This window comes from Oryctolagus cuniculus, chromosome 4, assembly GCF_051225735.1.
Source record: "Oryctolagus cuniculus isolate XC-2025 breed Fujian yellow rabbit chromosome 4, ASM5122573v1, whole genome shotgun sequence".
Taxonomy (NCBI): domain Eukaryota; kingdom Metazoa; phylum Chordata; class Mammalia; order Lagomorpha; family Leporidae; genus Oryctolagus; species Oryctolagus cuniculus.
In genome coordinates, this window is record NC_142870.1 from 75,959,690 (window position 1) to 75,971,327 (window position 11,638).

An 11,638-nucleotide genomic window follows, 5' to 3' on the forward strand; every position below is an offset into this window, starting at 1 on the left:
GAAATCTTGAGGACCTTGGGCAGCTGGGCCAGGGCAGAGGAGAGAACATGCCCCAGTCGAGGGTGGGGCAGCTGCTAGTTTTGCCTGGGCAAAGTCTATAAGCTTTAAGGAGGGACTGCTTCTGCACTGCTCCAGAGTTCTGCTTTAGCAGCCAGAGTTTCTCAAACCTAGTCACTGTCCAGCCACTACAAGAGGTCAGCCACAGGGCCGGCGCTGTGGCGGAGCAGGGAAAGCCGCCACCTGCAGTGCCTACATCCCATGTGGGCGTCGGCTCAAGTCCCAGCGGCTCCACTTCCGATCCAGCTCTCTGCTATGACCTGGGAAAGCAGCAGAAGATGGCCCAAGTCCTTGGGCCCCTGCACCCACATGGGAGACCCAGAAGAAGCTCCTGGCTCCTGGCTTCGGATTGGCTCAGCTCTGGCCATTGCGGCCATTTAGGGAGTGGACCAGCATGGAAGACCTCTCTCTGCCTCTCTGTAACTCTGCCTTTCAAATAAATAAATAAATACATCATATATATATATATATACACATATGTATTTGGTACACATTTTGGAGAGCGCTCAGCTCACAAGATCCGCAGACCCACTGCCTCTGCAGAGGGGGCAGATGCATTGCAGTCATCTTTGCCACGGTTGAGTGAAGCTCAGGTGTGCACCATGGTGGCACCTAGGGATGGGGGAGTGAGGAGGACTTGAGTCCCACCACCACCTGTTTTCCCACCAGCCTTCCAGTGCCCTTCTCTGGAGAATTCTGGAGCATCTGGGAGTGAGCAGCTGAGCCACACCGGGCCAGCCGCCCTCATGCACCTTGCCTGGCATTGTACTGCTCAGAGTCTGCTTTGGGCCCTGCAGGGGCTTCTCTGCTGCCTTGGCATGGGGTACCTCTGGGGGTGTTTGACTAAGCAGTTGAGAAGGTCACTGCTCGTAGGGGCTGGATGTTAGTGAACAATTGTGTCAACCTTTGGTTTTCCAGGTAGAGAATTTTGAGAGCTAATGCATGAGGCTCCTGGAAGGCCTTGGATGGTGGAGTACCAATTGCTTTCTGAGGGGCAACTCGGGCAGGCTTCTGGGTATGGCTTCCCCTACCCCGCACTCCTCCTCCCCTGCTTCAGGTTCCCATGCCAAACCACTGAAATCAAGTTTCCAAACAGACCACTTTGCTCTTTGTTGCTAGCTTTGCTCTCTGGAGAATCCAGGCTAAGACAGCAGGAACAGTCAGGATGGTAGAGATACAATGGTTTTCCTTCTGAAATACATTTTTTTCGAAACAGAAAGGTGAGTCAAGTTAGAGGGGAAAAAAAAGAAAATGATAGTCAATAAGGTGTATGAATGTGGCAAACATTGGGAATACGGTTTCAAAATGAGTGACATGTTGACTTAAAGCTATTAGAAAACAAACTTTGCTGGGGGGAGGAAAACCACAATTTGAGCTACTAATGTTTTTCAGTGTTACCAAGGCACTGAAATCCCGTGAAATAAAAAGCCAATGGATAAAGGTGGCAGTGTGAGGCTTCTGGGTGTGTGTAGATGAGGAGCCAGGGAACCCTTCCAAAAGGAAGAGAAGCAGAGGAGAAAAGCTGCCTGTGTTTCCTGATTGTACTGAAGTTAGGATCAGGCCTGCAGCATGGCCAACACAGGCCCTCTCACTAGAGGGACTGTGTCCTCAGGCCCAGCTAACACTGCCTCCGGAAACCTCTGGCTGAATCGGAGACAGATCTTGAGCAGGGAATGAGTGGTGGCTTATACGGTGTGATCCGATAGGTCCACTTGTAAAGCATCGCTCCTACCAGCACCCCCATGCATGCAGCCCCGCCAGCAGATGCATTCATTTGGGGCTAAGGCCAAACTGAGGTTTGCTTACCCCCAAGGGCACCTAGAGGTTTCACAGGAAATGGAGTTACTGATAGACTGATAGTTTTTTTTTTAATCAATTTCCAGACTTGTAGTCTCTTTTAAATGGTTTCCTAAAACTCAGTCAGCTGTGAGTAGGACGTTGGCCCTCTTCCTATTTAAAAAGGGATCTGACCTGGCAGTTGGATGCTAGTCAAAAGGCCTGTGTCCCATTTTAGAGTACCTGGTGTTCGATTCCTCACTCTCACTCCTGATTCCAGCTTCCTGCCAATGCAAACCTTGGGAAGACCCTGGAAGTGATGGCTTGGGTCCCTGCCACTCATGACAAAGACAGGAATGAGATCTTGGCTCCCAGCTTGAGCTTGGCTCAGCCCTGAGTGTCAAAAAAATAACTTTCAGGAGACATTTTTAATTTAAAACATGAAAAGAAAATCTTACCTCTTACCCAACCTGAATCTAACCATGGTATAATATTCTGGAAAGTAAAAAACTTCAAGGTGTCCAATAAAGGTGTGACAATTTGAAATACTGATTTCAGTCAATGTGGTTTTCTTAAATCAAACATTATAAATCCAAGATATGGCTTTATGTCCCTCCCAAGTTGTCCAAATTTCTATTAAGTAGAAATGTGACATTAGAGGAACTGGCTCTGTGGCATAGTGGGTGAGGTCACTGCCTGCAGCGGCAGCATCCCAATGGGCGCCAGTTCGGGTCCCGACTGCTCCACTTCCAATCCAGCTCTCTGCTGTGGCCTGGGAAAGCAGTAGAAGGTGGCTCAAGTCCTTGGGCCCCTGCACCCATGTGGGAGACCTGGAAGAAGCTCCAGGCTTCTGGCTTTGGATAGGCCCAGCTCTGGCTGTTGTGGCCACTTGGGGAGTGAACCAGCAGATGGAAGACCTCTCTTTGTTTCTCTCTCTCTCTCTTTCTAACTCTGCCTTTCAAATAAATCTTAAAAAAAAAAAGAAATGTGACATTAAAAACGTGTACTGTAGAGTCAGGAGGTAGGAGTGCTGGCAGCTTGTATCTCTAGCTTTGCCTCTTCTGTTTGGCAAGAAGCAAGAGCTGTTTCACAGAAGAGCTGTGGTTGGTTCTTGGAATAGGCGCGGGCAAGGTCACCTCAGAGCTGCCCCTCCTGGCGGCGCCCTACGTAGAGGTCTCCCAGGTTAAGATCCCAGATGCGCTCAGGCGGGCAATCAGAACTTTAGAACCCAGGAAGCAGACCTCCCCTCCTTCCTGGGTGATGCCGATTTTTTTTTTCTTTTTCGGGTTGTGAAAACAAATCCACAACTTTTGGAGACCCAGGAACCCTCTCCAATCTCTCGCCAGTGTGTTTGGCAAACATCAGCAGCCAGAAAGGCCGAGTGAGGGGGAGATACTGATGGCAGCAGCACCAGCTTCGCCCCAGCAGCACATCACAGCAGGCCTCAGTGGGCGAACTGCTCTGTCCCTGGATTTGGAACCGCTGAGCCTACCTGAGCAGGCAGGTGCTCACCGCAGTTTCCCCTGCTGTGTTAGGAACAGGGCCTTGGTGAGCACCCTCGGCCTCCTCTGTCATGGTGTGGGTCTCAGATGCACCCTCTGAATAATTATAAGGAGGAAGGCTGTGCCACATTCTGAGTTACCCCTAATAAATCAACATTCACTTGCAAGGGAAGGTTGGATTTTAGATTTTTTGAGCATTTATTCAGATACTGAAAGAAATATTTTCACTGATTTTGTGAATTTATATTCTACTCAATGCATTTAAGAGTGATGACACAGTTTATTTTTTTAATGACAATATTACAACACGTTGGAAATTACATCCTTTGCAGATATTTAAAGTGATACAAACTGCTGGCACCACGGCACACTAGGCTAATCCTCCACCTGTGGCGCTGGTACTCTGGGTTCTAGTCCCAGTTCGGGCGCCAGTTCTGTCCTGGTTGCTCCTCTTCCAGTCCAGCTCTCTGCTGTGGTCCGGGAAGGCAGTGGAGGATGGCCCAAGTCCCTGGGCCCTGCACCCGCATGGGAGACCAGGAAGAAGCACCTGGTTCCTGGCTTCAGATCTGTGCAGCGTGTTGGCCGTAGCAGCCATTTGGGGGGTGAATCAATGGAAGGAAGACCTTTGTCTCTGTCTCTCTCTCTCACTGTCTAACTCTGCCTGTCAAAAAAAAAAAAAAAAGTGATACAAACTTCTGGATTTTGTGGTTTTCTGTTTGGACACTTACAAGCACACATTTTGAAGACCACAAGACACTCTCAAATTTTCAGTCTCAGTAAAATCCTAACCTGCCTTGGAGAAGCACGCATTTAAAAGTTTTCACAAGGTGGGCATTATGGCACAGTGGGTTAAGGCCCCATTTGGGGTGCTGCATCACATATCAGAGCGCTAATTCAAGTCCTGGCTCCTCCACTTCTAGTCCAGCTTCCTGCTAATGTGCTTGGGAGGGAGCAGATGATGACCCAATTACATGGGCCTCTGTCACCCTTGTGCGAGACCCAGATGGAGTTCCTGGTTCCTGACTTTGGCCGTTGTGGGCATTTGGGGTGTGAACCAGTGGAACTCTCTTTGTCACTGTTTCTTATTTGGAAGGCAGAGTGAGAGAGAGAGAGAAAGAGGCAGAGACAAAGAGAGAGAGAGAGAGAGAGAGAGAGAGAGAGCTTCCATCTGCCGATTCATTCCTCAAATGGCTGCAAAGGCCTAGGCTGGGCCAGCCTGAAGCCAGGAGCCAGGAGCCTCTTCTGGGTCTCCCACACGGGTGCAGGGGCCCAGGTACTCAGGCCGTCTTCCACTGCTTTCCCAGGCACATTATCAGGGAGCTGGGTGGGAAGTGGAGCAGTGGGGACTGGAGCAATATGGGATACTAGCGTCACAGGTGGCCTCTTAATTCACTGCACCACGAGGCTGGCCCCCTATATAAATATTTTTAAGTGGAATTAAAAGATAGTTTTTTAAAGAAAATTTTGTCACTAATAGCTTGATGTAAATTTCTCGGGGACTAAAGGAAAGGACACCGGGCAGGTATTCCCTAGGTAGCTTCCCCTTTCTGATTGTAAAATACAGAGCTTCCTTTCCAAGCTGGTGCACCTGGGGGATGTATTTGATCCCTCTTCTTCTGAAATGAAAACAATAGTGAAAGAAAAGACTGAGATACGCTCACAACTGCATAAGGATAGGAGCATGCTACACGGACCAAAGGTTCCTGGGGGAAATGTGTAGGGACTGGAAAGTGGATGGAGCCAGAGGAGGAGAAGGTGGTGCACTGGAAGCCACAGCCCAGCTACCTGTATTACCAGAGGGTAAAACCAATCAAAACCTTCAAAGGCCTTTGTTCTGGAGTTGAGGAGGAACAGAGTTGGAAACTCTTGCCTCTCCAGGTAAGTTCTTCAGCTCCACTGCTTGATTTCTTTTTTATTTTTTAAAGATTCATTTATTTATTTGAAAGGCAGAGTTACAGAGAGAGAAAGGGAGAAACAGGGAGAGTGGTCCTCCATCCACAGATTCACGCCTTAAATGGCCACAGTGGCCAGACCTGGGCCGAGCTGAAGCCAGCAGCTTCCAGATCTCCCACATAGATGCAGGGGCCCAAGCACTTGGGCCATCCTCTGCTGTTCTCCTATGTGCATTAGCAGGGAGCTGGATCAGAAGTGGAGTAGCCAGAATTCAAACTGGTGCCCATATGGGATGGGGGCACTGCAGGCCGAGGCTTAGCCCACTATACCACATTGCCAGCCCAAACCACTGCTTGACTTTTAGTTCATCTGTAGCTTTACATTAATGAAAGAAAAAATATTTGAAAAATTTTATGTGCAAATTAAAATGATAAATTTATGAGAGAATATTTTTATACTCCTAAGGGAAGAGAACAAGATATAAGCCCCAGAAACACATACACACACATACAAAGATATGCTGAGTTAGCTTCATAAATATAAAAAGTATTTCTACGAGGAAAGACACAATCAATGAAATTCATGGCAGTCCCAGACTGGGCATATGGAGAGGACCCCCGAGGAGGGGTGATTGGAGGGTCTGAGCCTGGCACTCGGGGCACATGGGGCACAGAGCTGGATGGGTCTCCACAGGGGGGCCTCCCCTGGTCTCTGCCCCAGGTATAGCGTGGTCTTGGCACAAAAGTCAATACAATCTTGCCGGTCTTGACCTTGGAGCTGTTTCACATCCTCATGCTGCTGAAGCTGAACTCAAACTTTCTACTCTTCCCTGTGGAGTCCGCAGGGTGGGGCAGGGCTGGATTGCTGGGTTTCGGTATTAGTCTAGGGAACGCTCAGAGTCCAGCCAAGATGCCGGGGAAAACCCCTTTCCCACCGTGGCTCATGGTTGCTCAAGAAACAAAACCCATCACCGCATTGAAAAAATTTTCAGGGAAGTTTTGTTTTTCGTTTCCAAACATCATCTTCCCATGGAGTCTAGATGTTCTTGGCGGTGAGGGAGCTTTCTGACCACTGCTTCAGGATAAAGGCTGCTGGCCAGCGCCAGCTCGCTCTCTGCTGGGCAGGATGGCACAGGGGCTTCCAGGCTCTCTGTGGACGGGACAAATGCCCCTTCCGGTTCCTGCCCCTGCTCTGGCCAAACCGCCTAGGAGGCTTGCACCCAGCACAGGGCGGCCAGACCCAAGCCACGGGCTGCTGAAGCTGGCGGAAATGTCGTCAGAATGAGAGTGGTCACCTCTTCCTTGTAAAGGGCTGTCACCCTCTTGCTGGTTCTTTGAGACAGAAATTGCTAGAATGCCTGGAATGGAAGAGAAGTCACCGTTCAGAGCTAACTCTGTTTGAGCAGAAGGCTCTGTCTCCATTGCCCACTGCCCCTTCTCCCACTTGTGCTTGGCACTGGGCTCTCCTGCTACAGATTTTGTTTCCTCTTTGAACAGAAGAGATGTTTTATTAAGGAGCAGACACAGAGGAGCTTATTTTACCGCACGTGAAGGAAATTAAATGCTTAGCATGTGTGAAAGGCCGTCACTTAAGAAAACCCCAGTGAAGTTGCTTTGAGATTTTTTAATAAGATTTATTTATTTATTTGAAAGGCAGAGTTACCGAGAAGCAGAGGCAGGGAGAGAGAGAGAGAGAGAGAGAGAGAGAGAGAGAGAGAGAGAGAGAGAGTCTTCCTTCTGCTGATTCACTTTCAAATGGCCGCAACAGCCAGAGTTGGGCAGATCCGAAGCCAGGAGACCTTCTTCTGGGTTTCCCATGCAGGTGCAGGAGCTCAAGGACTTGGGCCATCTTCCACTGTCTTCCCAGGCCACAGCAGAGAGCTGGATCGGAAGTGGAGCAGCCGGAACTCGAACCGGCGCCCATATGCCTGCACTGCAGGCAGTGGTTTTACCCGCTACGCCACGGCACCAGCCCCGAGATAAGTTTTAATAGTGACACTGAAACTGAAGGGAGCTGCCACTGAGCATACTTAAAATTCACTTCCCTTGCCCCATAGTCAGTATAGGGAGTATACAGAGATGCCAAGAGAGAGGCACGAATGACCAGTGGGCGCTGTGGAAGGCAGCAGTGTTGGAGGAGAGACCCTCAGACATCAGGAGGTGCCCCAGGATAGCAGGTCCATGGGCCGGGGAGACACGAGAGGGAACGGCCGGCCCACCTTCACCCAGACAGCACCAAAAACTGGAGGCCACAGAACACAGGACAGTGGCCAATCCCAGAAAGGAAATGGAAGTCCTTGGGTCCTAGAGGGAGGGCGAGGCACTGTTAAAAAGAGAAGCGAACTGTGGCAGGGCTAGCCTCTGCCTCGCCGCGTCACAGACTGGGAAATGGAAGTCATTGTCAATCACTTTCGACTTCTCCCAGGATGTTCCGTTCAACCAGGATTACGTCAAAGTGTGAGTCCTCTGACTGGGACGGGTGAAAAGGTCTTTGCAGCGTAATTAACTGAGTAGCGTGTCGCCTGAAGGGAGAACTGTGAATTATTTTGACAGGGAGTAAAGAGAAGAGAGAGGGAAAAAAAAAACCACCATTTACTCCCGGACTCTTTCCAATGAGCCAAAAAGAAGTGTCCATTCCTTTGCACCAAGACACTGCCCACAGTGAACTTCACTGACATGCAGAGTACCCCCCCCCCCCCCCGCCCCAGCCCTGCCCCAAGCCTCCGCTCCATCTCCTTGTGCTTTGTTACCAAGACTGTAACCTGGGGAACTCTTCAGAAGTACTCAGCTCTGGTCAGCCTCATACTGACCAAAAATAGGTCTTTCAATAAAAATGCAGAAAAGAAATTAAAGCGAGATGAAATCCAAAGAGAGTGCACCCCTCCCTGTATAAGCACACACTTACAGGAGCTCCTGCTCCCCTGCCCCTCTACCAAACACACACCGGCAGGAACCAGAAGGGTACTGGTGGGGAAGCTCTGGCTCGGGCCTGGCCCAGCCCTGGCTGTTGTGGGCGTTAGTGGGGAATGACCCAGAACTGGGAGTTTCTGTCTCTGTCTCTGTCTCTCTCCCTTTCAAATGCATTATCTGTAATTTAAAAAGAAACATTGCATCCAGTTTCAGACTGAATATAGAAAATGAAGAGCAGCCAGAGGACAGTAACAAGCCATACAAGGAGGATGCTCATCTGGGCAACTCGGAGGACAGAGAAACGGCAAGCTGAGCTGGGAAAAGACGCCCAGCGCCCTGGAGCGGCCCGAGAGTGGTCTCTGCTTGTTCTGAGCCTGTGATGGATGTCAGTGCCCTAGAGGTCTATGGATGACCAAGCCAAAGAAAATAATCTTAAGCTGAAGCAGGGGTAATTCTGGTTATGTTTAAGGAAGAATTTTTTGTGTGTGTGTAATGCACTTGGAAAGAGCAACTTTCCAAGAATGTTGGCATTTTTATTGACTGATGCTTTGCGATAAGAAGAAAAAAACCCTGTGTCCAGGCAAGCTGAAGCTTCTCTGCTGGAGAGTGAGGGCCTGCCCCGGAATCCTGGCCAGTCCACGGTTCCAGGATGGGAGCATGAAGAGTCTCTGCAGGCACTGGCCGTCACGGAGCCCCACCCAGCCACACTGGCTGCGAAGGCTGCTCACCGGTTACAAACGTCACTCTCAGTTTTCTATTTCGTCTTTCTTTTCCCCTGCGAAGCAGAGTGAGGACCCAAGGATCAGGCAGTAGGAGAAGCCAGGCATGGTCTTGGTGCTTTCAGAGCAGGACAGTGTGGTGGTTATGCAAGCCAGCTTGGAGGAATTGGAGCTGGAGAGGCACACAACGCTGTCATGAAGATCCAGCAGTAGGCTGTTCCTTCCTGCTTCCACACACCATGCTCTCTGCCCGCCCCCGGGATGAAGCAGCATCCTCTGCCTCCTCTCTCCTCCCTCCCTCTGCTTCTCCTTTCCCCTTCCCCTCCTCCTTCTCCTTCTAGGGCATTCTCGGAAAAGTGAACCAGACAATCGCCATTTATTTCTTACAACATAATAAAAAAACGATCTTTAACAAAAGGTCACGGCTTCCATGTTTCAAAATAAGCCAGGGAATTGGATTCTGTTCGTAAAATTAAAGAAAACTTGCCTGGCTTGCAGGGAAAGGGGGCACTTTCCCTTCACAAACTCTTTCTAGAAAGGGCAACATTTCAAGCCTACCTGGGGTGGGCACTTTCAGCTACCACGCGAATTTGACCACCTGGAAGACCTGCCCAAGGGCTGACGTGTGCCGAGACCACACCGTGAAGGCCAGGTTGTGGTGAAGAAGAACTTGAACAGTACTGTCAGACTAAATCTCTCCTGAACTTGGACCCAGTCTCTCCAGAGGCCACGGGTAACGCTTGCGGCTCCAACGGCCCCCGCTACCATGGAGAAAGCTGCCTGGCCCGGCTGCCACGTGAAAATGCTGGCTGTCCTTTGGTTCAGGTCCCAGGCCTCGGCCCAGCCCCCAAGCCTCGGCCCAGCCCCCAAGCCTTAGGAGTTCTTGCCACTGGGCAGTTTGAGGAATGAATGCCAGAGACCAAGGGGAGATGGAAGCAAGGGGATCATGGAGAGAAGGAATGATCTGGAAAGCAGAGAGCCAGTGAGTATCTCTCCACCGCACTTTACTCCTTGTCTCAAGACTGTTTCAGAAACAGAAGAGAGAGTAGATTCATGGTGGTTAGCCCAGGCTGACCCCGTGAGGGGTTGTGGGCAGAGGCTGCAGGGAAGAAAAATAACTTCAGCAAGGTTTTTGGTTGCAGGAGTAAGTTGCTTTTCGTTTGCTGAATGCCGTATGCTCACCCACTGGGAGTCCGGTGCACAGTGAAGTCCCTTAGGGTGGGGCTGTAGGGAGCCGGATGGAGAGTTCATTGAAAACTCTGCAACTTGGGACTCAGCTGATCGGCTGAGTCCCCTTCCTGTGGGGGAATACCAGCCGAGCTAAGAGAACGGGACTGGGGAGGCCACATGCTGAGAAAGTCACCCAAGATGCGTCTGGAAACTACTGGCGGAGCTCCAAGTCAGGAGTTGGGAAGCCCTGACCTACGGGCCCATGACCGGGGGTGGGGGAGGCTGGGAAAGAAGCCGGGCCACGACATGGATTTCCCCCAGACCTCTTTCTGTTCTGCCTGCTCCTAGCTCTTCCCACTGCAGTTTGCATCCACTTCTCTGGTTTGCACTTCTCCGTGCAGTGTCTCCCACCTCCAGCTCCTGTAACTCTGCCTAACAGAGTCACAGCGCAGAGCTGAGACTTCCCTTTAAATACTGTTTGCACACTCTCATCCCATGGACGTGGAAGCCTCTTTTGGGATGGAGGGAGCAGGGAATATTTATAAACTGAGGCTCAGGAAGTGCCTATCTTTCAGGCAATGCAACGTTTAGTCTTCCTCATCATTCTAAAGCTTTCCTAAAAGGCAGTCTATAGGGACTGGAAGAAGTCCTGATTGGGAGTCAGGAATGGTGGGTTCCAGGCATGCTTCTGTCTGTGCGACCACTGGAGTCTCATAGACCCGAGGACCTCTGCACTGGCTTGTTTCCTCTCGACAGAGTGAGGAGTTGTGTGAACAGTCCCCTGTCCCCCATATCTGACAATTTAAACCTGCCCTTCCATGTTTCTTTATAGTCTATCAGTTCTACAAGTTACCTTAGCACTGGTGTCCAGAGAGCCATCTTCCTCGGATGTGCCGCCCTTCTGGTCTGTTCTCATTTTCTTTAAAAATCTTCAGTCATACAGATGGTGTGTTTGGGATGACTCAGTCAGAGAGGAAATGAGAAAGCTGATGAAACACTCTCATAACTCGGTGACCAGCCTAGTTGGGAAAATCACTCGTGTCCCAGCCCAGGGCCCAGCAATCAGGCCTCACACAGCGAGAAAACACTACTAAACCTGCATCTTTGTTTTCACCTTCTCAAATCACTTCTGCATTCTGGCTGTGTAGGTAGGTTATTTTTGTGCTTGTGGTAAATTTAGTCTGCCTCCCTAAGATTCTCCAAAACCAGCTAACAGGCGATTTTCCCTGGACGCCTCTTTTGAACACCCTCACTGGGCAGCTCATTTGTCTCCCTTTAGCCCATGGTGATTTCATGTACCCTGCAAAGTCTGCTGCCTTCCTTCTCTAGCTGTGAGAACCACCTAGCAAAGTGCTTGACGGTTTCAATGCATCTGCTTCGGGGTGGGTGGGGGGGCCAGCTGATTAATCAGCCTCCAGTAGAGGATGCAGTGGGGAGGTAGAGTTTCCTAAAGAAGCAGCTGTCAGTGCGAGGATGAGGGGAGGGCCCAGGATGTAGAAAAGCCGCCGCCGCAGGGCCAAGTACATCTTTATGCCTTGCATGTTTAAAGCTCTGACTCAGACTGGCCTCCAGTAGCTTGCCTTGTTTGACTGATGCTCTGGCCCCCTCCCAG